We start from the raw sequence: 27605 nt of genomic DNA on the forward strand, positions 1-27605 counted from the left end.
GGAGAACTACAAATGTTTAAGAGATAGTTTGTTTTTCAAAGTTAAAGATAAAAATGTGTCACTACTTCTTATTTCTTAAACAAAACAAAATACACCATATTCTTATTTTTCCTTGTATTTCTTTGATTGGAAAAGGCCAACATATTTTTATACATTTATTGAATAGTTCTTTGTAATCTGGATTTTTATTATCTTTTACTTTTTATTGAATTTAAGAAGTTTTAAAAACTATATTATGTGTTGTTAAGTTTTATGTTATATGTTAGGTTTTATGTCACTGTATTTCAAATATTCTCTAGTTTAACTGTTAATTTTTATTCACATAAAATTTTCTTTGTTTCATTGTCAGTCTCTATCACATTTCCTTCGACTTTATGCTTACAAAAGCTTTCTTTTCATTTGGGATCAGAAAAATATTCAACTGTTCTTAATTTCACTCTTCTATTCATTTTTCCTCTTGTAACATTGGAGTTCTTAATTTCTTGTAATTTATTTTAGCATCCAATGTAAAGTTAAAACTTCAGTTTTTCTTAAACAATAGACATGCAATTTTCCTAGCATAATTTGTCTTTTTTTCCCCATTCATTTGAACTGCATTAGTGCATCAGTTCTTATGTTAACGGTATTTTGATGTTCCAAACAGTTCCAATGATTCTTCTGTCTAGTCTGGCCATGATATACTCTCGTAATTATGACAGTGTCACATTTCTGTGTAACATCATCAGCTGGTGCCATTTTATGCTTTCATTTCATTGGCAGTCTTAAAAAAAGGAAGAAAAGAAGAAAAGAAAGGATGGAAGTTAAGACAGAGGATGGAAGGAAGAAAGGAAGAAATAAAGTAATGAAGGAAAGAAGGTAAAAAAGAAGAAAGGAAAAAAACTCCTTAAACTCCCAAAACCAAAACAATATTACTTAGCTACTAAACAACCAAGTTCTGTCTGCACATAAGTGCTCTCATTTTTGTTTTTATTTGGTGCCAAATGTTACTACTTAAATTTTGGTCACCTATTAAGAAAAGAACATAGGCCAATTTAATATAAAAATAATATTTGGCTCAAGCAAAAGCTAACAACTCTCAGGGTGAAGGGTTGGAAATAATTTGATTAGAAGAAAGTAGTGGCAAAATGGAGCTTTCACAAACACCTAACTATATAGTATTGGCAAAATAAATTCAAAGGAAATTGTTTTGTAATAGTTCTAATTGAAAGTAGCAATTAAGTTCACTGATATGTGATCTGTCTCATTAAATTTATATTACTAGTTCTAATTTTCTTGCATTTGTAATTTTTCTTATATACAAATTTCAGTATCCTAAAACAAAACAAAACAAAATCTTATAGGTCTATTAACTCCAGAACTTTATGTCTGGAGTTTTTTTTGTACAGTTTTAATGGGGATTTTAAAGGTATTTAGGTCAGCACTGAGGCTCTGTAAGAATTTTTCCCCTTTAGAGGTCTATAAATGACTATAAACGACTCAAGCTTAAACATTCAAAAGGTGAAAAATGTAACACTGGGTTCATCACATGATCATGTTTTTATTGGCACATTTTTGTAGCTGTCAGCCTACTGATATGTTAGACTTCTCTGAGGAGCGCACAGTGAGAATTGACCTCTGGAGCCCTGGCCACTTAATTGATTCTCATCTAAGGCTCTCACCAAAGAGAGCCTGAGAAAGCCAGCCTCAGGCAGCAAATGTAGCTCTGGCCATGTGGCAAAGTTCCCTTTTTAAAAAATATATATTTTTAGCTCACATCCTGCTCCTGGCTCTTGACTCTCAGGCTACATAGGTCCACCTTCCTCCTCGAGATATCAAGACAGTGTTTACCTGTTTCAGGAGATCCATTCAGATTCTACTCCTACCGTCTTAAGTCTAACTTTGCACTTTTCTCAGTTCCGGAGAACCTGGAACTCTTTAGTGAGAGAAAGTCTCCAAGGGGCTCCAGCTCCATGGATTATCTACTCTGTGGGCTGATGTTGACTTTGACTCAACCTCTACATTATTGGATTGAATTCCATAAGAAAGTCAATGAAGACTCACTACAGGAAGAAAGGAGGAAGGTAGTGGTGATAGTGATGGGGGCTTTCCATTTTTCATCAAACATTTATAAAAGATATAACTGTCCTAAAACAGAAGCCTCCAAAGGCTGAATAATTAGAATACAGCTGCTTGGCATGCTTAGGCTCTGGAGTTGACCACACTCCTGATCAATGAGTTATTAAAATTGGTGCACCCAGCTTGTAGCAGGTGCTTTGTGAAGTCAGTTGCCACCCACCCCAAGTCAGTTTTCTTTAAAAGGCTGATACACTTGATGTTCATTATTTCTGGAGTCCATGTTTATAAACTCACCTACCTGCTAAAATTGACTTGTAATCCCCCAGTCAATACCCTGAGTGCTGTCATGGGGTGGAGGACACCTGCATATTCAAAGTTGTCAAAAGTTTGAATCACCAGGCATACATATTCCCAGCTGAGGTGGGAGAAGGTGACACTCTGACTTCCTGTCTCAGCTAGTGCTGGACACATGTTTTTTGTTTTGTTGTTGTTGTTGTTGTTTTTTTTTTTGCAGCCTAGTGAGTATCTGATTTTTATGTTTATTTGTTAATGATGTCCTGTTTGTGGACATTTTCTACAAGAAATTTTTGGTTTATTTGGATTCATTTCTTTACTGCCCTTTGAATTTATACCTGACGATTCTCTCCAAGTGAAATCTTTCTTCTCTTCCAAAATTAAGTTCTATGTCTTCCTAGGTGTCTTCAAAGATCACACCAATCTACAATGACGCATTCACTGAGTTCTTTAAAGGAAGTATATTTGGAATTGTATGATTCATATTTATTCAACACATTGCTTTAATATATTATTTCATACTCAGGTGCTTATCTCACAACTTTCTCTGGTCCTTCAGAGCTTCTTAATGAAAGACAGCATATCTTATCTGGTCCCTTTCCATTGGCAACACCTAAGAAAAGTACCGGGGTCAGCTCCCAATTCAATTCTTATGTAATAGCAATAGATGCTCTCAACAAGAGGCTTACTTGACTTTACTTACTAAAGTTTAATTTAGAAACTATATTGATCCTTTATACTTTCCATAGAAATTTATTTTCTCTATGTGATTCCATTGGCAGACACATAAAATTCAGCCATGTTATTCTGTGGTGATGTCCTTACTAGGTACTGAACAAATGGACGCTGCTGTCCAGGTAAGAACTTTGATATCCAGAGGACAAAGCTTACTTTCTTAGGGGTTTCAAAATTAATAAGATGTTAAAGCAACCTATTATTAAATAGGAATTTACCAATTTTTAATTCTTTGGGCTTTTTGGAAATTTATTATATTACTTTTGCATCAAAATGAATGTGATAACTTTTCCCATGCCTCATTTTCTGATAGTTCATGACATATTATGGTATAATAGTTGGATTATCATGGGCTTAGTATCTGTCACTTGCTATCCATATGGATCTATGCTTCATTTTCCTTGTCTATAACTTAGGCCCGACCATGGTACTGAATTGGCAGGATGACTGTGAAGGTTAAATAAGACATTGCATATAATAAGCACCCAATAGAAGGTAGTCATGACAATTTGGATGTGTTTTTTATTATATTTCAGTACTTTTATGAATATGTTTTGAATACATATTTAATTATAAGAATATTATTCTTATGGAGTAATTGCTGTTATTACTGGCTTTTAAGGAGGAAATTAACTCTTCTGAAGAGTTTTGCCAGGCACAATGAAATGGAAAACCGAACTCCATCTCATAATTCCAATGGGTTTCTTAGAGGGAGTTTTGCCTAGTGGTTAAAGCAGGAATTCTGGAGACAAGTAGCCTGCTTTCCAAATCCTGGCTCTCCCAATTATGCTGTTTCTTTGAGGATATTCCTTACCTGCCCTGTGACTTCACTTCTCCTTTTAAAAATGAGAATTGTACCTACATGCTGGAGTGTTGAGAAGTCAAAGAAGTTAATACCTATAACACACTCATCATAGTGCCATGGTACACACATGACAAATTTTGCTTACAATTGTAGTGTGCATGTTTGTGTCCCCCAAATTCATGCTACAGTTCTAGCCACTTATGTGATGATATTAGGAGGTAGGAATTTTGGAAGATAATTAGGTCATGGGGAGGGAGCCTTTATGAATAGGATTGTTGCTTTTATTAGAGGTCTGAGAGAACTTTCTCAGTCTATTCCTGCTCTGGGAGGATACCATGAGTCAGTAGTCTGCATTCCAGAAGATGGGGCCCCCAGCACCCAGACATGCTGACCCTCTCAAACATCAGCTCCAGGATTGTGAGGAACATATTTCCATTGTTTATTTAGTCTTCAATGTTCTGTTATATTATAACACATAGCCTGAAGTAAAACAACTATTTATTTTATACAATACTGGAGCTAAGTTTCCTTGACTAAGGTGCAGTGGGTTCTTATCATTTTATGCTGTCCTGGCATCCATTTTGAGTAAGTTGACTATCATAACAGGACAATGGCTTGGTCACCCTTGACATGGTTCCAGTTCTCCACCTTGCCCGGGTCCTTGAGGTGGGCAAGCCAGGTATCTGCCTGATGCAGCCATCTCCTGGTGACCACCTCCTTATGGGACAGCTAGATGCAACCTGCCTGACTCACTCTATAGAACCCCACACTTTGCATGGACTGCACAGACACATCATAGTCACACAGTGACTCCCCGGAATGGGTCCTGCCAGCTTTCAATGCATCAGTTAGAACTGCCTTATGAAAACCAGCTGGGGTGGTGTGCTAGACTCCAATAAGGGTTAGGTCCCTGGATACCTTGCTTCCTTTTGATCCTCACACTCTTATCACGCAGGCACCTACCAGGATGCTTCCCTTTCCATTGGCCCTGTGAGGTGTGCTGCTCCGGTCTCTCTGAGACCTGTAGGCCACACACCACTTCTGTTATTATGTGTGCTTTCTTGTGTTTCCTCCTTCTTGTCTCCTCCAACCCACACTTGAACATGACTCTCTTCCTGGCCAGATCTCGCAGAGGTGGCAGTCTTGGTAGGAATACACTAAATAAAAGCCAAATATGAGCCATGTCTTAGTCCATTTGGGCTGCTTAAGAAAATATAAAGTGAAATTTAAAAAAATACAGTGAATGTTTAAAATAAAAAAATAATTATAGTAAAAGATATATTGCCATTAATCCTCCTCAAAATACTTTCCCTTATCTGAACACATTTAATTCCATCATTCTTGCCATTTTCTGAAGCAATTTACAGTGTACCTTTACAGTGATTTCTGCCAAATAAAAATATTATAGTGTGTTCTCATTCACTTTATTCACATGATTTGGCACTGTGTTACTTCTGGCTCTTCTCTAAAGTAAAAATGACCAGGAAAGGTAAATATTTTGAAACTATTCAGGACATCAAGGCAGTCATGACAGAACAACTAAAGACACAAGAGATTACTTCCAGAACTTCTCCATAAATTGACAAGAATAATGGGCTAAGTATGTTCAAACTGAAGGGAAGTATTTTGAGGGAAGTTAATGGAAATTTGTTTTTTGTTCTAGTAAATTTTTAAAAAGGTTTTAAACATTCACTGTATTGAGAATGCTAGACATAATCTAGAAACTACAAAACATTATTGCTCAAAATCTTTGATCGTGGCACCAGCAGATTTGATGTATACTGAAGGTCTCATTCTCTGCTTCCTAGATGAGGCCTTCTAAGTGTGTCCTCATGTGTAAGAGCGCAAACAGGATCTACTAGGATTCTGGAAGGGCACTAATCCCATTCTGGAGGGCTCTGTCCTGAATGCCTAATCACCTCCTAAAGGCCCAACTTCTAATGTGGCCATGTTAGGGATTAAGTTTCAATTTCAAATTTTGAGGAAACAACTGTCAGATTAGTACAAGCTCTAAGAATGCCTTCTGTATTTCCTGTGGGAACAACTCCTGCTCATGTGTCAGACATTGGACATCAGTCTGACCACATTTTAAACAAGAATCCTGCGAAAGGTGCACTGTGAATATTCATGGTTACCTTCTCTGAGTCCCTCTCACATCAGTGCAAGAAGTAACAGCCACTCCATGGAGGGACACCTTAGGAGAGGTGGAAAAACACCACATGATAATCACAGCTGGTGGATGGTTGAGTTGGATTTGAATATGGATTCACATAGGTTAAAGTTTGTGCTCCTATCATTTTTACTGTGCAACCTCCTTAAGCTTTGTGTGTGGGGGTTGGTTGGTTTTGATTTTTCAATGCAAATCTACTATGGTTCATTTTCATGTCTGTGGCAAGCTCAAGTGAAATATGTCTTTAACTTCATGGGCTATGAGAAACATCCTATGGATTACAAAGTCAAATTTGCTGCTGAACAGTCACACATGCCCCTCTGTGCTACCAGAGCCAGATAAGGAAAAATTGGGTAAAGATGTAAAAGAGGTTATAAAAATATTTAGGAAATCATTACCGGGACTCCAAAATAAATAGAAGGATACTGGGTAAGAAAGGTTGCATAAGATTCTTCAAGCAAGGAAAGAATAATTAGCCCAGTGATCTCAATGGCATGGGGAAACAAAACAAAGCAAAACCAAAGCACTAGGGACTATTCCCAAGGCCACTCTGGTACAGGTTTATTTGTCTACTTATTTGCTAGCCAGCAATTAAACAGGAAGAAAGGGAAAACTAGGGAGAAGAGTAGAAAATGTTAAAGTTAAAACAAGTCCTTTAATTACAAAGCAAATTTTTTTTCCTTTTCCTTTGTGAGACATCCCTTGGTACTGTAATTAAGGCAGTGGGCAATGATTTTTCCATAACTCAGTAACCAACACCTTCCCTTGACCTGTGAATGTCAATGTCATGTAAGGAACAGCTCCTAGCAAATTGAAGACTCAAAGGAAAACGGGGAGGTTCCCAAAGGGTTTCTTGTATCAGGTGTATATATTTGCTTCTTGGGAAGTCTTGTAAAAATGAATGCCTTTGTTATGTACGTTTTTCACAGCACATGATTTTATAATGGTTAATAATAAGGAAACCAGAGGTGTACTGATTATTTGCCTTCCTGGGGGTAATTGTCAAACAGCCTTTTTGTGCTTTGCAAGCACTGTTAAGTGTCTTAGCAACATGTTTAATTCTAAGTTAGTGACACTGTGACTCACTAGGAGGTGGCAATGTATCAGGCTGATGGAATATGTATCATGTCAAAATGTCAGAGATGGAGCATCAAACCATAAGTAGATGCTTTTAGCAAGTAAAGTCCTGCCTCCAAAGTGATATTTAGAATTATCTAGAGAACACTTAAATTTGTGCATAATTCTCCATAATACTTTATAGAACATTTATGTGATACATGATCAGTAGTGTGCCAGAGACCAAGCCTCTCACATATTGGAAAGGAAAAGATAGTTTTGAGATTGTGCTTGGTTTAAATTTATTTGTTGCTTCCTGACTCTTGGAATGTAAAGAGGGTGTTTTAAGCATTTTTTTCTCAAGACATAGTGACTTTAGCAATTATGCAGTCATACTGAGGATGCTCAGAGGGATAGAGTAAAATAGCAACCAAGCTGGAATAAGAGAAGAGCCAGCTAGCTAGGCATGGATAATGAATATCCTATAGGTGGGGTAGCCTCTGCCTATGAAAAGAGGAAACTAAATTTGTCTGAGTAGTTGCAAGTGAGCATAAAACAAAGAGAAAAAGGAGAATGGAAGGCAGGTCCATATGAGAACCTGGGTGAACACAGAAGACACACACTAGAGCCGGGCCAGGCTCAGAGTAGTGAAAAGTTGCCAAAATATCATCCTACATGGTACCAGAAGCCGAAGGGTAGAATGAGATTCTGAAGAAATTAGGCAGTAGCTTCTCATTTCTGCCTCCTGCAGCCCTGCCATTCTACTTCTTGTGTCTCTGCATTTGTCTGTGTCAGATGCTTCCTATCAGTGTTTGCTTTTGGATGGAGATAGAATTCCAGTTTTGCAAGATGAGAGTTGTGATCAGCTGCACACCAGTGTAACTTTGCTGAACATGACTTAACAAATGGTGTGGATGGTAAAATTTGTGTACTGTAGAATTTTGGGGGGCTACATTTAAAAAAACACAAAGAAAGAAGTCAGGAAACATTAGAGGCAGCAGTTGTGAAGGTCTGTTGGCAGTTTACAGTCTGAGTTGACATTTCAACATTCCCAGCTCTGGGCCCAGAAAGCAGCTCTGGGCTTGGCAGTGGTTTGCAGTGTGAACACAATTCTAAATGCATGGTGGACTGCAGATTGCTCCAGAGTGTCTGGACTGAAGGGCTTCCAAAGTCACATTCCAGAGTTTTTCTCATAATTTGTATTGTATATAGTCAACAGGAATTGTGTCTCACTCTACTTTTTGAACCTTGGCTCTTGTCCTATTACCTGATCACGGTGGGTTCTCACTAAAGTCTTGGAGATTAATGTGTGATTGTTTAACCTAGAGATAATTCATATGGAATTATATGTAAGGATTCTTGTGATGTTCCTCTACTAATTTAGATTGTGCTCTGAGATTGCTCATAGTCTAGGTTCAGATATGCATTTGCATGGACTTTGTAAAATAACTGCAAAAAAGAAGATTCCACCAGAAAAAATATTACATTTTAGGAAAAAAATGTTTTAACCTATACATAGTTTCCTACTGAATAGCAGCAAAGGGGGCTCCTAGGTTAATCCAGGGTTTAAACGCCATGCTTGTTGGTTCTTCTCCAAATGGGCTCCAAGCTTGTGTTTCACCATTGGTGTTGATGTCTTTGTAGTTGGTACCCTATCAAAACCCAATGTCATTTCCTAACTTGCAGTATCTCTGTGCACATAGGGTCAACCCTTCCATTTTTATTAGAGGCTTAATATCACACTGCACCCACTGTTTCTTCTTATTTGCAGTGAGCTCCTTCTCTGTGATACATCTTTTACCAAAAGCACATGTTCATTTGCTTAGAATTGTGGAGGCATTCTTAAAAGCATAGTAGTTGGTTAAACTAGTACAAATATCCCTTCCAACTAGAAGATAACCATAGTTGTGTCAGTTTTGTTTTTCTGAAAGGTAATGAGACAGGGTGGCAGAGCTGCAGAGTCACAGCAGGCTCTCAGGGAAGCTTTGTTCATTCAGGAATTATTTCTAGTTGCTTACGTTGAACATCTATAAGCTATCAGTGCAAACCAGTTTGGAAAGTGAAGGTAGCAGATAGAAAATTATCTTAAATTGTTAAGAACGTTTCCATTTTTTGTTTCTTTCTCACATATTATATGAGCTGGGGAACCTAGTGGCAGTATAAAGAAAGATCAGAACTGGGAGAAAATCAGAAATTCTCTTTTAAAAAATTCCTCTTGCCTCCTCTGCCCCAGGGTTGAACCCATATCAAAGCTCCATGTTCTCCACACGAAGATGGGGGCTTCTTGGAGTCACGAATGGCTTCTTGTTTGCATTTATGGTCATGTTTCTTTGTACAAAGTTCAAGCCATAGACTGAATGAATAAACAGATGAATGAAATCTGGGGTAGTGGGTTTGAGGTGCATGCACACATGTCTATTTTAGGGAAGGGGTGGAGTGTGGGTAGGATTTGAGGAAAGGATAGACTTGTGGTTGACACCTGTTGGAACAGGTTTGGAATTTCATTCATGAAGAGTCCTTAATTCTAGCCTTAAGTTAGAGTCACTTAGGATGTAGAGAAACATCAAAGCTGGGGATTCATTCCAGAGCAATGGTGCCAGGGTACCTGAGGGTAGATCCTGGAATGGACATGACATACAATGGAGTTGCATCTGAGGTTAAGTCTTGACTTTTTATTTAATGCTTAAGGGAAGAGTATCTCCATTGTTGTGAGCTTATCTTGAACACCTATTATTCTTTCTTTTAAAGTTAGTTCAGAAAGTTAAAGCATTATCATTTTAATGCTTTTGCTGATTTTAGAAAATTTTCCATTTATTTGACTTCTTTTTTTCTCCTAAGCGTATTTTGGTCACACAGTTTCATTTTAGAAATTCAAATATTTGCCTTAAGCTACATGTGAATTTAAAGAGCAACAAGTGAATCTTAAGTAGGTAAAAAATCTCAAGAGAAAGAGCTAGCATCCGAAGCCAAAGCTAAGAAGTTCTGATTTATACAGAGTTGGCTCTCCGGCCAATTTAGAGAGAGGAGGGATAGTTTTGTTTATGCTCAAGGAGCAAAGCTGCTTTGGTAGAAAGAACAGAGGAAGCTTCCTAATAAAGTCTCTGTTTAGTAATGCAGGAGGCAGACTCTACAGTAAAAATTTTTTGAACTGATTTGTGAGGTTACATGTTAGAAATGAAAGTGATCTTTCAGCCTCTGTCCTGTAGCTTTGTCATCTCTGAGACTCTTAAGAGGAGACAGAGGAGGGGGATAAGGATCCTTGCATATAACCATGCATGTGAGATTTGCTGAAACTGCCAAGAATGTGATTGATATTGGTCCCCAAGTATCTCCGGCACTTCACCGTGTCCCTCATTCTCTGTTGGATGTTGCGTAGTGATGGTGCACGGGATGGGAAAGCTGAGAGGTGCTCCTGGCTTGTCCATTGGTTGGCTATGTAACACTAATTTGAATGACTGATCATACTTTGGTGCTCAGTGGCTATGATGATCAATCTCAGTTGTTGCCTTGGCTGGGTTAAGGAGTACTCAGAGAGCCCACAGAGCATTACTTCTGGGTATGTCTATGATGGTGTTTCCAGGGGTGATTGGAATGTGAGTTCATAGACTTAGGAGGGAAGATCTTCCCTTAATGTGGGTGGGTACTATCCATGCCCTGGGAGCCTAGATAGAACAAAAAGGCAGAAGAAAAGTGGATTTTTTTTTCTTACTCCCAGAGCAGACCATTCTTCTTTTGGACATCAGTACTCAAAACTCTTACTTTTAGTCTCTGGAACATGCATCTGTGGCCCATTTGGTGTGTTGGCCTTCACCTTTGGGCTGAGTTACACCATCAGCGTGCCTAAGCGATAGGTTTCCCTGGTATCTGGGTTAGCTATTTCCATGCTCAGCAAGTAGGATTTAAACCTGGTGGTCTCATCTTCTGTAATGTCAACTTGCTTTTGTTTAATTTTATTAGCAATTGATTTTGATAATTCCACTATTTCTTTAGCCTTGATCATTAACTTGCTGAGTTCTTCAAAGGCCTCAGAAATATTTTTGTCAGTTTCTTTTCTTTTTCCTTCCAGTTTCCTTTCAATACATACAATTCCAATAGCCCTTACTCTCACTGGCCGAGATCCTCTATTTGTTTGTAATGACTGGGAAACTGGCATATTCTCCCAACTTCACTTTGTCATTTCCTCTGACAAATGCCTATAAAATTCAATCTGGCCATGTTCTTTGAAGGAGAGTTGGATATAAGAGTTCTTACTACTCTGGAATGGGGCAGATTCTTTGTTAGGAGGAGCCAGGTGCAGATGAACCACTATTTTGGCACTCTTCCCAGTTCCAGCTGCCTACTCCTCAGTGAACACAATTTGGAATAAAGGAATGGTCATGCAGCACTCATGATTTTTCTGATCTCTCCAAATCAGTCAGTGTGTCGTAAGAAGGAGGGTCCCATCATCAAATTTTATCTTTTCCTGCCCGTCAGAGATGTGCACCCTACTCTGCTGCATCACCAGGGTTTTGTTGATCTTCAGGAGGCCGCTGGTCCACACGAAGCAGTCCATGGCTGCTGCTGTGCCCGACCCCCATCAATTTGAGAAGACAGTTAGACATACCAAAGAATGCACAACAGTGCGAAAACCTTCTAATGACAGTTTGACTAAGGTGCCGTGGGAACTGCAAGGAAGAGGCAGCAATGGCATGGGGTGGGACGGAGGGAGGCAAAGAAAAGTATTCAAAAAGCTTATTAGGACCCTCAATACTTGAACAGAGTCCTGAAGGATCAGAGAATTTTCATTGGTATGGAACCCAGAAAAACAGAGGCATGAAATTCATATAATAGTCAAGGGAGTCCTGATACTGGAATTATTGGCATCTGGGTTTGAAGTAAAATAAGAGCAACTGATGGGGCTGGATGGACATGTTGAGGCATCAGATGTTAACTGACTAGAAGGTCACATTCTAAGACTTGGACTTTCATAGCTAATAAGAAGCTATGGATAAATTTGACAGGAGAATGCCACGACCGAATCATTACATATTTGAATGAAAACAATCCTTTGGATCTATGAGAACAGACTAATCTATATTTTCCTTTTTACCCAATACTACTTTCAAGTCTGTAAAGTTGTATTTATATTTTAATATGGATTTTCCTAGAATTGGAACACTGGTAGCTAGACTTAGAGTTCAGTGAACTGAACGATAATTGTGCTCATTTTTATCACTGACCTAGATGTAACCCATTACAATTTATCACAGGCCCAGAGAAGCAACAGGTGGGCCCATAAAGATTTCAGTTTGTAGGCTACAAGGGAGTTAGAGTCCATGGAAATGGTTTTGAAGGAAAAGCTGGTTTACAGGAGAGGCACACAGACACAGAAGTCATCTCACTTTCAAGCCAGACAATCATCTCTAGCTGTTGGTTCTTATATAGTGAATTACAAATATCTTAACTCTGCTAGGAAGAAAGAATGAAGAATGATAAGTCACCCTAGGAGGATAGAATGAGGCCTCTGTTCAGAGTCAGACAGTTTTAGTGGGTTACCCAGGAGACCTTCTGGAATAATGATTGTGGAGGAAATGGAGAGAAGAGAGGTTTTTATCCATTTCTTTTCATGGTATTGCCATGGAAGAAATTTCTATTAATGGTATTGCCATGGAAGAAATTTCTACATCTTTTTCCCAAAGGATTTTAGGGGGAAAGGGAATTCCTTTGTCTTCTTTTTATATAGGACTTTGCTATTCTAGAAAGAGAAACTAAACATATTCCCTGAAGCCTCTTAAGAATTCTGATCACTCCTCTTCCAAAGATGGAATCTCATAGTTTCAGATTTGGTTAGGTTATATCTGGACTCTTTTCTGTAATTCATATTTTTTTCTCATCCTTCCAAAACAGAGTATCAGTACTTCTTCTCCAGGGAAATGTATGTATGTGAGTGCATGTATTTATTTATAAGGATTTGTCCCACGTGATTCTGGAGGCTGACAATCCCCAACATCTGCAGGTAGCAAGCTGGGAACCTGAGTGAGCTGATGCATAGCTCCAGTTCAAAGGTTGATGAGCTCGAGTCCCAAGGAGAGCCTATATTCCCCTGGTATTTGAAGGTGGAAGCAAATCATTGTCTTCCAGGTCAAGTATTCAGCTGGGCTGTGTTTCCTCTTACTCAGCATTGGTGTTCTTTTCATGTCTTCAGTTGACTGGATGGAGCCCACCACACAATGGAGAACCATCTGCCTTGCCCAGTCTACTGATTCAAGTATTCATCTTATCTACAAACACCCCCATGGACACACTCAGAATATTGTCTGACCAAGTATCTAGGCACTTCCTGGTTCAGTCAAGTTGACACATAAAATTAGCAGTCCCAGAAGTATTCATCCAAAAGTGTGGTTATTCCTGACTATATGCGTGCTTCACTGTGAACTCAACCTTGCCAGTGTTTCCCAATCTCAGTGATCTCCCAGACATCTGCATCAGGGCCCCATGAAAGGGTGACTCAGCAGAGAAGCCAGAGACTATACATACAGGTAAGTATCTCCCTTATTGTTCCCTTCCATCATACTGAATGAGAAGCAATGTGGACACTCCTTTGTGTGTGCTGCTACACCCAGAGGATGCCATTTGGATGAACTGTAATGCATTTTGGGGTGACGGGGAAGAGGGTAAGATGTAAGTGACTTCTGCTTTCCAAACACAAGGCCCTAGTAGTGTTGTCAAATATGTGAGTACCACACCATTTATCTTTGAAAATATTGATCCACATGTAATAGTGGATGCTGAACTTTAGGAAAATTAATCTGGGGAAAAAAGAAAGCCTCCATTTAGTCTTCCTAGGATAGATCTTTAGATACATAGCATATCATCTCAAAATAGCTCTTAAAATTTGAAAAAAGTGGTCAGTGTGGTTAGGTTGTTTTGGCAACTTGGTGTTAAATAGGTCATTTTTATATCTCAAAAATTTATAAAACTAGCTTTCTGTGTTCTACATGTTTATACTGTGAAACTTTGGGATCACTTATAATCAGACATTTCCATCCATTTTATGTAGTTAGGTCATGTAGAAATCCCACAAAACTGGACATTAGGAATCTGCACTCTAGATGTGCTTCTGTATCTGATGTATTGGATGATTATGGGTGAATCACGTAACTGCTAATGAAGACATTAGCCTGTGTGATTACAGGTTTACTTTAAATTGTATCTTTTTATAACCTCTAATGTGGGTGCAGTGCATCAGAAATTCTGCCAGTTAAGTCATTCATTTACTTTATTCTACATCAACATGACTGATGTAGACCTTTAGTCTACATCAGAGTATCTTTCTTTTATCTACTCTGCTAATGACAAACAGCTAGGTCAGCATCACTCATGTAAGAAAAGTTTTCTTCTGACTCCTGCTTTGTCTTTATTATTCCAAGGCTTTTCTAAAAAATTCTTTCTCTATCATGGTGAGTGCTTTCCTGGAGTGTTTCATGCTCCTTCACTACCTGTTTCTCCATGACAGATATCTCTAATTTCCTGCTTAGAAATGAATGTAGAAAAGAGCAGCAAAGATAGATAACGTTTGGCTGCTCATTTTCTGGGATTGAAGGGGGCCTATAGAATTTCAAAAAATTCTCCTATTTTCAGGCCTGTGTCTTACTTTTGACCTTCAGTGTTCTCTAAGACTGAGGTCTCCCATTCAGGTTCATCCCATGTAAGAGTTCCATATTGTAGAGGACACCCTAGGAATTGGCATATGGAAGAGATTTGGGGGATCTGACAGATCAAAGTGCTACCCTTCAGCTTGCCTGTCCTTTGTCCAGCTTCAATCTGTACACAACCTCCAATGTGCCACCCAGTGCCTCTCCTCTAGAGTTTTGAGGGCTTCCGTTGCAACCCCTTCTGCAAGCTCCAGCATCCTGCTGAGTCACTGCCTCTCCCACCCCAGCTCTCTAAATGCTCCAAATGAGTTGAACTCTCAAAACTGCTCTTGTTTTCTTACCTGTTCATTTTGTCCTTGTGAATTTTATAGGCATTTAAAAAATTCCTTTACTGCTATTTTATGGAGAGTGCCAAGGGAGAAGATTTAAACAGATATGGACAATGCTCTATCTTTGGCTCAGTCTCTCTCTGTATCTCTCTCTCACACACACACACACACACACACACACACACACACATGCCCAAAATATGCAACCTGACACAATCTATGGATAAATTAATAGCAAGAACAAACCTAAACATGTTAAACTTCCACTCTAGTTTTCAAAACCAGTATGTGTATTTGGAAATATAACTGATGAAAACAGTTCAAGACAGAGACATCTCTGAGTAGTGCTGTCTTACTCAGAGCCTAGTGGTAAAGGTGGGAAAGGTCTAGCAGGAAAGTCTGAAGGAAAACACCTTCTAAAGGTGAAGAACTCCATATATATTTACCCTGTTATAATATGTGAAAACTTAGTGGCCTTCTAAAATTCCTTTGGCAGTGAGACAGAAGAAGAAGGAAAGCTAGCAGATGAGGAGTTGTAGACCTAGAATCTCCTCACGTTTAACTGTTCTGTACTAACTCTTGTATATGATTGCACAAGCCACTGTTAGGTCTATAACTGGCTGCTTTCTAGACTATAGGGAGCTTTTGAGTGTTAGTGTTACTAGGTATTGGGACTTAGCAGCCCTATTCACTGCCAGTGCCTGGGACTTGGCTGACATCCATCACAGAGTCCACTCATTCCTTGCTATGAACCCATGGGCTGTACTGGAGCAAAATGGTGGAAATCTATCACGTGGGATCTCTTCATTCAAGATGAGGTATGTTGAGGGGACATTTCCCAGAACAAAGTGCACATCAACATGGGAAACCCAGTGAGCAGCACCTGCATTAGCAGTGGAGAAAGGCTGCTCCATGGTTGTCCTGCTCAGTGCCATGCCCTGCTGCTCCTGCAGGCTGGCTGCTGCTCATTCTGAGAATTAAGGCAAGGATATAGAACAACCTTTTTCTTTGGGAGTCATTCTGCAAATGAGGTTCTGCTTCTCTAGGCATTCTGTTTCCAGATGTCACTTCTCCTGAAGCTTTGCTCAGTTGACTCTTCTGCATTTCCTCTGGCCGCAAGAGATAAGAGGAGAGGAACTGGGGATTCTCCTGAATTTCACTGGGCCCTGGACCAGGAGCTCCCTCAGCTGGTGGCACCCTCTCTCCCTGGTCCTGCATTCCCTGACCATGTGGGCACTGCAGGTACACTGAAGCTGCAATGCCAAGCTGTATGGAGGGGTACCTGAGCCTGGGGTGAGGCACTACCTGTGTACCTGCTGGCTTCATTACTTCCTTTAAATTTTAGCTCCCTAGGAGTCCTTGTGGATATCATCAAGAGCTTGCAGTGAGACTTAGATGGGCCATCAGTGACTCCCTAAATGGAGCCATGACCACTACCAGAGAAGCACAACATACCCCACCTCCTAGAACTTTGTTACCAGGCAGATGTCCTCCATGGCCTGAGCCCCACCTTAGCATTGAGTTAGATGCTTAGGGAGACACATTAATTCTTCCAGTTCACTAGGGAAATGTCTAGGGCACTGCTGCTGCAGGCACACAGTCAGCATAGACAGATGGCAGGCAATTTGTTGACTTGCAACAATAAAGTCAGCAATGTTACCCTGGAGACCTGCAAGTGTTGAATGATCTCTTCTAAGTAGCTAACTCAGTTCTGGGAGCAATGCAGCCTTAGGGAATATGGGTTTATTGTGATATTAGGAAGAAACAATTAATGTCCTCTTTGCCTAAGTCTCCTTGTCAATAAATCAAGGATAATGATATTCTTCTTAACTCTGGATAGCCTGGGAAAATGGAAAAGAAGCATCCTGTAGACACAGTACTTAGAAATGCATTGTCCTCCAGTGCTATCAATTGTGCTACCATATAAGGCAATCCCACTAGGCCATACCAGTGACTCTGGGCAGCACGTTGTCATGTCTTCTATTTGGTGTTATTTAAGTTCTAGTATAGTTAAATCCCAGCTTTGCTTCTGCTGCATACCATTAATTTATTTCCTATTAAGTGCCAATTAATACCATTCTTTGCTTCTACTAAATACTCAAGATATTTTATAAAGTATAGATATGATATCATGATAAAATGATGCAATAACCAGCTATCTATGCAGGTTATCTTAGGGTAGGACCCTGCAGCACTGCCCCTGAATCATCTTGTCTACTGGGGAGACCTTACTGTTGCCTCAGTTTTGACTAAACTCTATAAAGAAGTCTCTTCTTGACCATAGACACCTGACCTCATGTTGCTTGGTGTACTTACTTTAAAAAACTTGGAGGTGTAAATTCTTACCTGTCATTTGAGAAGCAAATTGTCTGCAACCCAGGGTCATCCCTCTGAGGTGTAGTCATCAAGACAGGGTCCCTCTCTCCTGGTCTTTGTTTAAGGGAAGGAGTCTTCTATGAGTATCAATGAGCAACACAGATGGCCTAGTCATATTGCTCTAACATCCTTTGGTGCATGTTTACTAGCTCACTCCACTGCTTAAAAACTCTTTGGCATTTGCATTAATGGATGGAGTTGAGCTCAGTCTCTCTCCCCAATTGCAATAGTCTTCACCCATCCTCTCATCATCTTGAACAGTCCTCCTGCGCATTTCTCACAAGTGCCTAGTATAATTTTTCCTCTATACTGTGCTCTTTAAGTGGGCTGGAGTGTATGGTTCCTTTGATTTCTTTGTGTTTGATCACATGTTCTAGTCCCAAGTAATTTAATATATATTTTTTTTGTTTTCCAACTTCATATAAATGAAAATGCACTGTATATTTTACATCGAACCACAAGAATAAGCTTTAATATTTGCTAAAAAAGTAGTTTGATAAGAGAAATTATTACCAAAATAACCATGTTTTTTTATATAGCTCTACAAACAAAAGGATGGGCCCAGAGCCAGAAAAACTAAAATTATTTAAACAAACAGAAACAAAATTTGAGAAATTCTTAATCCACTAGTTCACACTAATTTGATACTTTCTTGAAACATACAGTATCATTGACATTGAATTTCTTTATCACTTATAGGCACTTGTCCCCATCGGTAGACAACTATAACTGTTAAAGATAATTAAATTTTTCCTTAACTGTATTTTCAAAGAAAAATAATGGCATATTAAGCACATTCACAATTGCCCCCTTCTTCATTAATTAGTTTCTAATATTTCCCCATGCAACATTTCAATATGTGTAATGATTAAGAAACTCTAATTGCAGCTCTAGTTTCTGATTTCTCTGAGATCAAACTGTCAGATGTTTGTTGATGACACAGAAAAATTCAAATTGCAACACTCAAAGAGGATGAAGAAAAACTCTAGAACAATCACCATGACTTCCTAAAAGAACTAGATTTTAGCAGCTGGAAAACAACACAAATACACAGCCCTAATGTAGAACTCGGAAGGTGCTGTTTTCCTGGAGTATGCAAAGATGAGAAGTTAGACACAGGCCATTCATTCACTGGATGTTGATCCTCTGAATGTCACCAATTCAAAGTACTAGGATATCAACAAGACATCCATTCTAGGGTATAAAAGTATTTTCAGATGCCCAGAACTTCTCTCTCTGTCTCTGTGCTGTAATTCTGCCAAATATAAATAATACTCATTGGGGATTATTTGCAGATAATTGGCTTTATTTTTATGTTTGGTCAAAGGGATCAGCTCTTTGACTTTCATCACCAAACATTTGGATAGTCTTCACAGCAGTAGCTACTCAAAACTTTCTTTTCATTATATAGTCATATATTCCCGGAAACTATAGTTGTCAGGATATTATATTTGGATGCCTAAAATTGTAATTAAAATATAGTATAGATGCCGTCCTGCTATTTATGGAAATCGTCAATTGGAGAGTGAGAAGTCTCCATTAACCACAAAGTGTTTTTGGAGCATGCATATAGAAAGAATATTGCTATATATTTTCATTTCAGCAGCCACATCACTGTTCTTTTCTAGCTGTTTACAGCATTAAAAAAATGTTATGCAACTCCCTTCATTCCTTTAGAGTGCCCCAGCTGGAACTCAAACTCATATATTTTCTGCAAGTGTAACCAGAAAGATTCATACCTATTGTTGGGGGCAATTAGCAAACTTTGCAAAAGAAAATATTTCCATATTTTCTGTAGCATAATGCCTCTAAGACTAATTAGAATATTTTTATTATAGTTGCTTTTCTAGGTGCTTAGTGAAATTTATAACTTTACATTAAGCACAGAACTTTGGAGTTGCACATGTGTTTACTTTGCTGAGCTCACAATTACCTGACTGGAATAATCAAGAAGGAAAATTCACAAATGCGGTAGATAGAATGACAAAATTCCCACTCAAATTAACATCTAAGAGATTTAAGCTGTCACTCAGAAGGAGATCTGGATTGTCCTGAAACTGCACAATTTTTCTCAATGGTTGTCTGAAAAATAATAAAATTTAAATAACAAAATCTTGAAATTATCTATAAAATGTGATTGAGATTTTACATTTTGGGGAAATATGAAAGCAAATGTCAGGTTTTTGCCAGTTGACACATTATGATTCCTGCTCCCTATATACTTTAAATATGAAGGTTTGTTATTGAGAAATAAAAGGTGAATTGTTTCTTAGCCTCAAAGTGAGGCATGATCTGGGAAGGTGATGTCCTTTCCAGACCTTCCTGTCCTGAAATTTTGGAGTTAGATGTGGTTAAATGTGACCCTGGATCGCACAAGATTGAACCACTTGGTCTTGGAGGGCAAAGAAGTGAAACATAAGGGATTCCGGATGGTCCTTTACCCTTCCAGGGTGGGAGGGGTTGTAAAGTCGGTTTGAGGCATTTCTTCAGAGGATTGGGTTAGGTCAATGTGCAAATCCCTGAAGTCAGAGAATCAAAACATATGGAACACTAACACAACCTAGTGGTGACCTTGATAATTAAATTTCAGTCTTCTAAACAGAGGTCTCTTGGGTTTAGTGCCACCCTGATCTCCCCTGGGGATTATAAATTGGTGAAAGTTACAAGATATACCACCTTACTGAATGTAATTTTATGACTCTAGCCTTGCTTATGTATAAAGATTAAAGTACATTTACATTATAGTCTTGAAGATAAAACAACTTTAGTTGAGGAGAGCACTCTTTCTGAAGATTTGAAGATTATCTCATATTTTAAAGTTCAGAGAACATTCATGAGTGTGAAAGAATTGCATACAATGGTTTGTGATCCTAGATCCCTTCATTGGACATTCATTTGTAGAATGCTGTTGAGGTTGGGAGGTGGGGTGACTCCTGGATCAATAAATAGACACTGCCATTTTAGGCAAAATTAAGAATTTTGGCAGATGATGGGTCCAAGTTGAGTGTTTCAGCCTCAGGACTAGTTTTCAATTATATTTTTATCAGTCAAATATTTTAGGCCCTAAATCCTAACAAGGCTATGAAGTTCTTTCTTTTCTTTTTAGTTATAGCAAGCATAACCAACATGAGCAGTCTTATAAAAAAGAGAAGTCATAAGATTAGATTAGTTTCTTAAATATGCTCAACAATATGTTTGATTGGGATGTTTGTTAAAAGTACAGATACTCTTATCTCTGATGTGATTCCAAACCAATATTTGGAGGAAAGAATCTGTATTTTTAACATGTTCCCTGGCAATTGCTTTAATTTTACATGCAGAAAGATAGGGGACTGAATGATACCCATAAACTCTGCCAGTTGTAATATTCCATAAATCCATACCATTGTCCATACTGGATGACCACCTTAAAAAAATAAAAACAAAATAGTTTCTTGGTTGGCAGACTATCAAAAACCTTTGGTAGATTAGATGTGAGAATAAGAATAAAAAATCTCTAGCTGGCAAGGAAAACCTTAAAGTGCTAGACAGGTCCCATTGGCTAAACTTTTCACCGAGTTACCATGACAACCTTCATGTATGCTCCTCCATAATATGGAGAAAATTAGATATTAACCTGGGTAGGGTTTTGGAGAACAAGATCTTTCAGACAGAAATGCTGACTTAGGCTGTTTGTGGACTACATACCTAATTCTTCAGTTACTTCTCATAGTGGGCCAGTTAAAACTGGAAACCTCTTGCTTTTCTCATAGTCTTGGGAAATCCAGAGGAAAAAATTTGGACTAAAATGAGATCTGTTAGCTCAGATCCCCTTATTTTGCTTTGAAGCCTCTATTAATACATGAGAAAGCTAAAGAAGAAGTGAATATTGCTTCTATTTGTTTAAGAGTTGGGAGAGCATTTGGTCTGAACTCTGAATTTTAAAAAGTGAGAAATCGAAAGCCCAGAGAATGTGAATGACTTTCCTAAAGGGCAAAGATCATCAGATCCAGGAAAACAACCCTATATATTCTCTTCACCCATTACACTACTCAAGCTGTTCCCCACTTTATTCTGCATATGCAAAATGCATTCATGGCTCTTCTGCACTGCGAAACAATCTGAAAATAAAAACCACATACACATGGTCTCTGCTTTTCAAGGTAAGCCACCATTTACTGGAGAGCAGTGGTAGACATATAACTGCTTTGTCCCAAGGGTGATGGCCCATGGCTCTGCCCTCACCTGCCTCTTTTTCTAGGACAGAAAGTCCCATACATTCTGCAATGGAGCAAACAATGCAGTGTGATCACTCTCAGAGGAAATCTGTCACACAATAACATGCTAGCAAGGATTCAAACACATTAGAATCTGTCATATAGCCGCATAGGCATTTTAATGTAATTTTCAAAAATATTTGCTTTCAAACATCTCTTTATGAAAAGGATGCTGCTGTTTTCTCTCATTACGGATAATTACAAACCTTCATTCATTAGCATTAAAATGAGATGGAATGGATTTGGGGAGGGAGAGGTACTCACAATTCAATTATAACCTGCAGGTTATTGTGGAGAATGGCAAGCAAGTCAAAACCAGGCAACAGGGTTGAAATTATCTAAAAAGAGGAGAAATTACCTAAAAAGAGGAAAGAGTGATTGTTTTGAATAACAAGGCAAAAGGAAGTGGTTTTTTTTTTTTTTTTTCCTATTCTGGCTGCCTCCAAGACATAGCCTTGAGCCATTGGAAGTCTGGGAAAGTCAAAGGCAAGAGAATGAATCCTAGGAGCCTGGAGGACACTGTGGGGCAAACAAAAAGGTGTTTGCCTGGAAGGAGTTCCCAAACTTTGATGGATGATAAAATTAAATAATGATATAGCCCATATCTTAGTTACTTTTCTCTCATTGAGACAAAATACCTGACACCAAAAGTTAAAGAGGAAAGGGTTTATTTGGCTTATAGTTTGTAGAGGTTTCCAAGGCAGAGTGGCACATGGCAGAGGAGGGCATCGCAGAGGAGGAACAGTTCATGGTGCCCACTTGGTAGCAAAAGCAACAAGGGAACTTAACAGCTTCTTTCTGCCCCTTTTATCCCATCTGGACTACAGGGATTAGGGCAATGTCAAACCGATCACTCATGTACAGTGGTTTAGTAATCACACATCCTTAATCTCAGCATCACACATTCCAGATTCCACCTCTTAAAAAATAAGCTCCATCTCATCTGCATGAGAATTTGGGGGAACATCTAAACAAAATGTAACAGCCCACATGTTATTTAGTGATTATCATCTTCAATAAAAACTTGTAACATATTAAAATCATATTAGTTGGGTTATAGTGGCCATGTTTGGGGTCAAATTATATAGAGAAAAGCCAACCATCAGAAATATGGTAATGACATGTTCAATGGTAACTGTTAAAATGTTGGGAATTGGGCCGGGGATTTAGCTCAGTGGTTCTGCCGCCTGCCTCGCAAGCTCAAGGACCAGAGTTTGATCCTTGGTACCAAAAAAAAAAAAAAAAAAAAAAAATGTTGGGAATAGAAGAGAGAGTTGATATCAAGTAGTCAACACTCCAGGGAATCAGATAATGTTGGACACCAAGATGAATTTTCTACAGTAAGTCATAATGGAAGACTATGATTCTATGATTCTATATCCAGATATTAATAGAGAGAGCAGTCCCCCAAATTGGAAAAATTAGAAATGCTATGTTTCCAGTATAATGCAGATACTTTCATGGTTATATTTTGTTTTCTTTGACTGGAGCTGAAGATAAGGCCGGAAACAAAAGATGAAGAGAATATCTTGCTGGTGTGGAGGCCACAATTTCCAAAATAAATGATTAGCTCATGAAGCTGACCTTTGTTCTTGGAGTATAAAATTTTCTATTCCAATTATGGCCAGCTCCCAAGGATTACTTCTAAGGTAGTTATTAAAGTCATTTTGTACGCTTAAAGGTCGATCTACTTGGATGAATCACATCGGAAGTATGGGGTGGGGTAATTGCAAATCAGTCTTTATAGTTCCATATTGTATGATCAGGACAGTGTCCAGTGTAGGGGTCCTTACATTTGAACTGGAAAGATCTTAGAGTTTTATAATAAAAGTTCTCATTAAGCTACTCTTCTGGCTTTTCTTCATCACAAATGCAATTTTGATATCTGGAGAAAAAAAATTTGTTTTTTTTGCTCTGGGAGGAAAATTCATAGAATTGTAGAAGGCAGAATTATTGGAATTTCCAACTGAACATGTAAATTCCAAATACACACAGAATTTAATGGGGAGGACTTAGTGGTATTGAAAGACTGATGTGTGGATCTGAAAGGAAGTCTTCCAGGCATCAAACCACATCCCACCTCATCCACTGGCTTTGTTTGTTGAAAAAAGTGAATACGAAACCTCAGATCCGGCCCCTGCAGAGTTCACCAAGGAACCTCACCCAGAAGGCCATGCAGTTTTGTGTGCATTTTGCAATGTGAAGTGAAGTGTTTATCTCTTTTTCTCCTCTACTTTTTGGTAGCCTGAGTACATTGTTTCCTAGCACATCATTGGCATTTCTTTCCAAACTTGGGCAAATATCCTCCAACCAGACAAGCACAAGCAGTCAGGGGAAACAGAAATAAAAAGAAACACAGAGATTCATTATAACAAAGCAACAGATGAATATTTAAACTAATTTAAGTATGACCAATGAGCTGCATAAACTGTATCATTAATCACTCTGGCACACGTAAGCATGCTTTCTGGGCTAAAAATTACACCATTAAAATTCAGTAAAAGTCACACTGCACCTCTTTACTGAACATGACTAAATGCAGAGTATTCCCAATCTTATGATGAATTTTGTGCAGTGCTCAACAGACATTTATCTCTTCTTTTTACTTTTGAGTAGAGAAACAGCGGGAATCTTGAGAAAGGGTAATTTCAGAGGAACCTTGTAGCTGAGATTTAATTTACAGTGACTTGTCTGGGCTTTTGACTATTCTGTAGTAGTCTCAATGGCAGTGCAGTTTGGTGATGAGGGTGGCAGGGGTGGGGAAGGACACTAACTAGTGAGAGACAAAGAAATGCCCAAACACAATCATCTCAACCTGGTACCTACCACCTATGGGATACTCAATGGGGCAGCCTGGACAGTGGCAATGTGCCAAGCTTCTGGGGCATCTCCTGTGTTCAGATTTGAAGCTGTTCCTGACAGTCCAACTTTAAAAGTTCTGTCCCTATCAGCATTGCCCTCATCCTGATGACATGGCAGACAGTGTGGCTGTTGAAGAAAGAGACTGCTGCTGAGATGAGGCCTTGAACCAGAGAAAAGGGCACAGGGCAGCCATTAGCAGAATTCATAAAAAAGGGCCAAAATATGCTATGAGCAGTAATAAGGACTCAAAAAATATGTATATGCTAATACAGCCCAGATGGAAACACCGTGGAGCCCAATGATGGCACCCAGGCATTTCTGTTTCTGCACACATTATGGCTACTGCCCATCTGTGGGGAGATCCAATGTGGGCTATCCTCTATTGATTACTGCATGTGACCATGTACAGTTGGTGATACATAGCTCTTATCAGGGATGCAAGCGATGGGGCAAGTGCCAGGTCTGATTCCTCTCCTCCCCCGACCTCCTCCTCTGCCCTGTGACTGTGAAGCTTTGGAGTGGTCATATGGGGCTTTGGGGAGACTGTGAGACCTCCAGGTCTCCACTGTCATCTTTCTCTGCACTCTGGGCACTGGCCCATCCCCATCTGGGTTCTCTTCTGGCTGCCTTTCAAGTGCATTGGTCACTTTCCAGCTCTCTCATTCACGGTAGAGATGCTCTACATCTCACCAAGTGAGTGGGCTTGAGGTCCCTGGCCCTTCATGAGTCAGGGTCTTCTCTGCCACCACTGGGGTTCCAGAAACCCTTCTTGTCATTTTGGACTTGGCCTCTGGGGGTCTGGAAAATCATCTGTGCTGCCCCTCACAGACTGACCACTGTCTTCTGGAAGAGCCTTGGGCTATCCTGCAGCACAGAGCAGCTCACTTTTTATCTCAGCTACTTCATCACAGACTGTGTCTTCCTGCTGGACAATGTCCCCTCCAGGGTCAGGAACACATCTTATTGTCCTTTCCCATTCCTAACATCTAATATACTCACTGGCCCCCAACAGGTACTTCCTGTGTTTTTGGTAAATTTCACTGCATTGATTAAGTAAAGAAATAAACAAAAATGTTACCCAACCCTGATTCTGAAGCTGCTTCTGCAATCCTACTGGCGTTATTTTTCTTCCTGGTTTTATTGTCAGAACCTCACTGAACAGTCTACGGTAGGTGGAGAAATAAACCAGGTGCTAATTGAGAAGAGATGCTTTCCAACTTAATAGCAAAGTGCAGAGAAAGAAGCATGACAGGTTATTCAGTAAGCAAGTCAATGGTCTTGATTCAGAGTGGCAGGAGCACCTGTTGTCAGGTGTTGCCTGAGATACACCCCATCCTGATGTTTGACCTTTCAGTTTTTCTTTAATTATGGTAGCACTCAGTCATGCTGGGATTCTTTTTCATGCCCACCTTAGGAGACAAACTCACTGAGTGTTACAACAAAGTGGTTTAAAGGAAGGTAATTAAAGGTGTTTTCTGTAATAAAGGAAAATATCATTGCTTTGGCTTAAGCCACATCCTATGATTTTAAAGAAAATACTAAATATACTGAAAGAAGAAATACTGTTTCACTGAACTGTAGGGTTCATAACCATAGAACTCACTCCTTTACTCATTCCTTCCAATGTAAAATAATAAATGGATAAGATTAACTGAGTGGCTTTCCATGGTACATTTCTTGACCAAAATTAATATGAATTCTCAAAGACAATTTATCAGTAGAGTGAGAATATGATAGTCAAAGTTCAAAAGTCCAGTAATTTATTTCCGCAAATCACAACTTGTCTTCTGTTTTGCTCTTACATATATATATATTTTGGGAAAAAAATGCCTTCATAGACCACATAGATATGCAGTAAACTTGGAAACACAGTTAATCTGAGACTAGTGATAAAAGTAAGATGAATTGCTATTGCTTTTCTTTGTATTTGGTACAAAGTATATAATTTCCTTTTGCTTGTTTTAGCAAGCTAGATGTTGGTGAAGATTTAAAGAAGAGTCATTGAATCTGAACTTGCCTTCCAAATGTGCATAATCCAGTGTGAGAAATTAATAGATGCATTACTAATTATGACATAAACGGCAACGATGTGGCAGCCAAACATAAGCAAGGTTGATTTCTGGCTTCTCATAGAAGTGCAGAATATTCTGAGTGAAGGAGACCAAAGGAGTCACTAAAGACTTCGGAAGATTCTGTAGGCAAGAAGAGGAAACTGATTTCCCTGTCTGCAAGGGGAAGAGCTTCCAGCCTGTTGGGAGGGTTTAAATAGCCTGGACCTTGTTTTACAAAGAGAGAAATTTCCCAGAGGAATCTAACAGATGAAGTTCAGGAGTGACTGGGAGCAGTGCCAGGAAGGAAGTGAATGCGAGGCTGAGAAATACAGTGTGAGTTCTCCATAAAGGTATTTTCGTACCACTAAGTGTTCAGAATCTGCATTGACTGGTTTAAATCCAGTAGATTTGCAAAACTTCACCTGATTTAGACTGAGCTAGGGTGTGGGGAAGGCAAAGATGAGAGCCAAGAGAGGAAAAGGCAGTAGCCACCAAAATAATGCTAAAAATTCCAACTAGTGCCCTGTCTTAGGGACAAAATACCTAATACCTGCAACTTAAAGGAGAGGGTTATTGTACCTCACATTTATAGTCTGTGTCCAAATGGTTCCAAGTAAGAAAAGGCAGGGCAGAGGGGCCTGGTGGATGAAATCTGCTTATGTCATGGTTCTCAGGAAGTAAAGAGAAAAGCAAGGAGTGGAGGAGGGAGATATACCCTTCCAGGCCACCCCTGTACTGCAGTGATCTACTTTCAGCCAGGGCCCCCCCCAATAGCACATTCAACTCTGAACTGTTCAGTGGATTAGTTCGCTAATGAATATGGCACCCTCATGATCCAGTTACCTTCCAAAACCCAACTTCTGCACATATGAGCCTATTTGGAGGATAGTGTAGATCTAAACCATAACATGAATTCACAAAACTATAAGCTTTATTCTGGTTTAAATATGAAGTGTCTTCCAAAACTTGTGTATTGAGGGCT

At 39.1% G+C, this 27605-nt stretch overlaps 1 protein-coding gene and 1 pseudogene across 3 annotated transcripts in view; both read right to left on the reverse strand.

The window, feature by feature from the left end:
* Positions 1-27605, reverse strand: part of Cntnap2 (contactin associated protein 2) — a 2025293-nt gene that overhangs the window by 303339 nt on the left and 1694349 nt on the right. The window lies entirely within an intron of this gene.
* LOC104872369 lies at positions 10939-11667 on the reverse strand (annotated as a pseudogene).

Source organism: Fukomys damarensis, unplaced genomic scaffold, assembly GCF_012274545.1.
Source record: "Fukomys damarensis isolate Sample0158 unplaced genomic scaffold, DMR_v1.0_HiC HiC_scaffold_16, whole genome shotgun sequence".
NCBI lineage: Eukaryota > Metazoa > Chordata > Mammalia > Rodentia > Bathyergidae > Fukomys > Fukomys damarensis.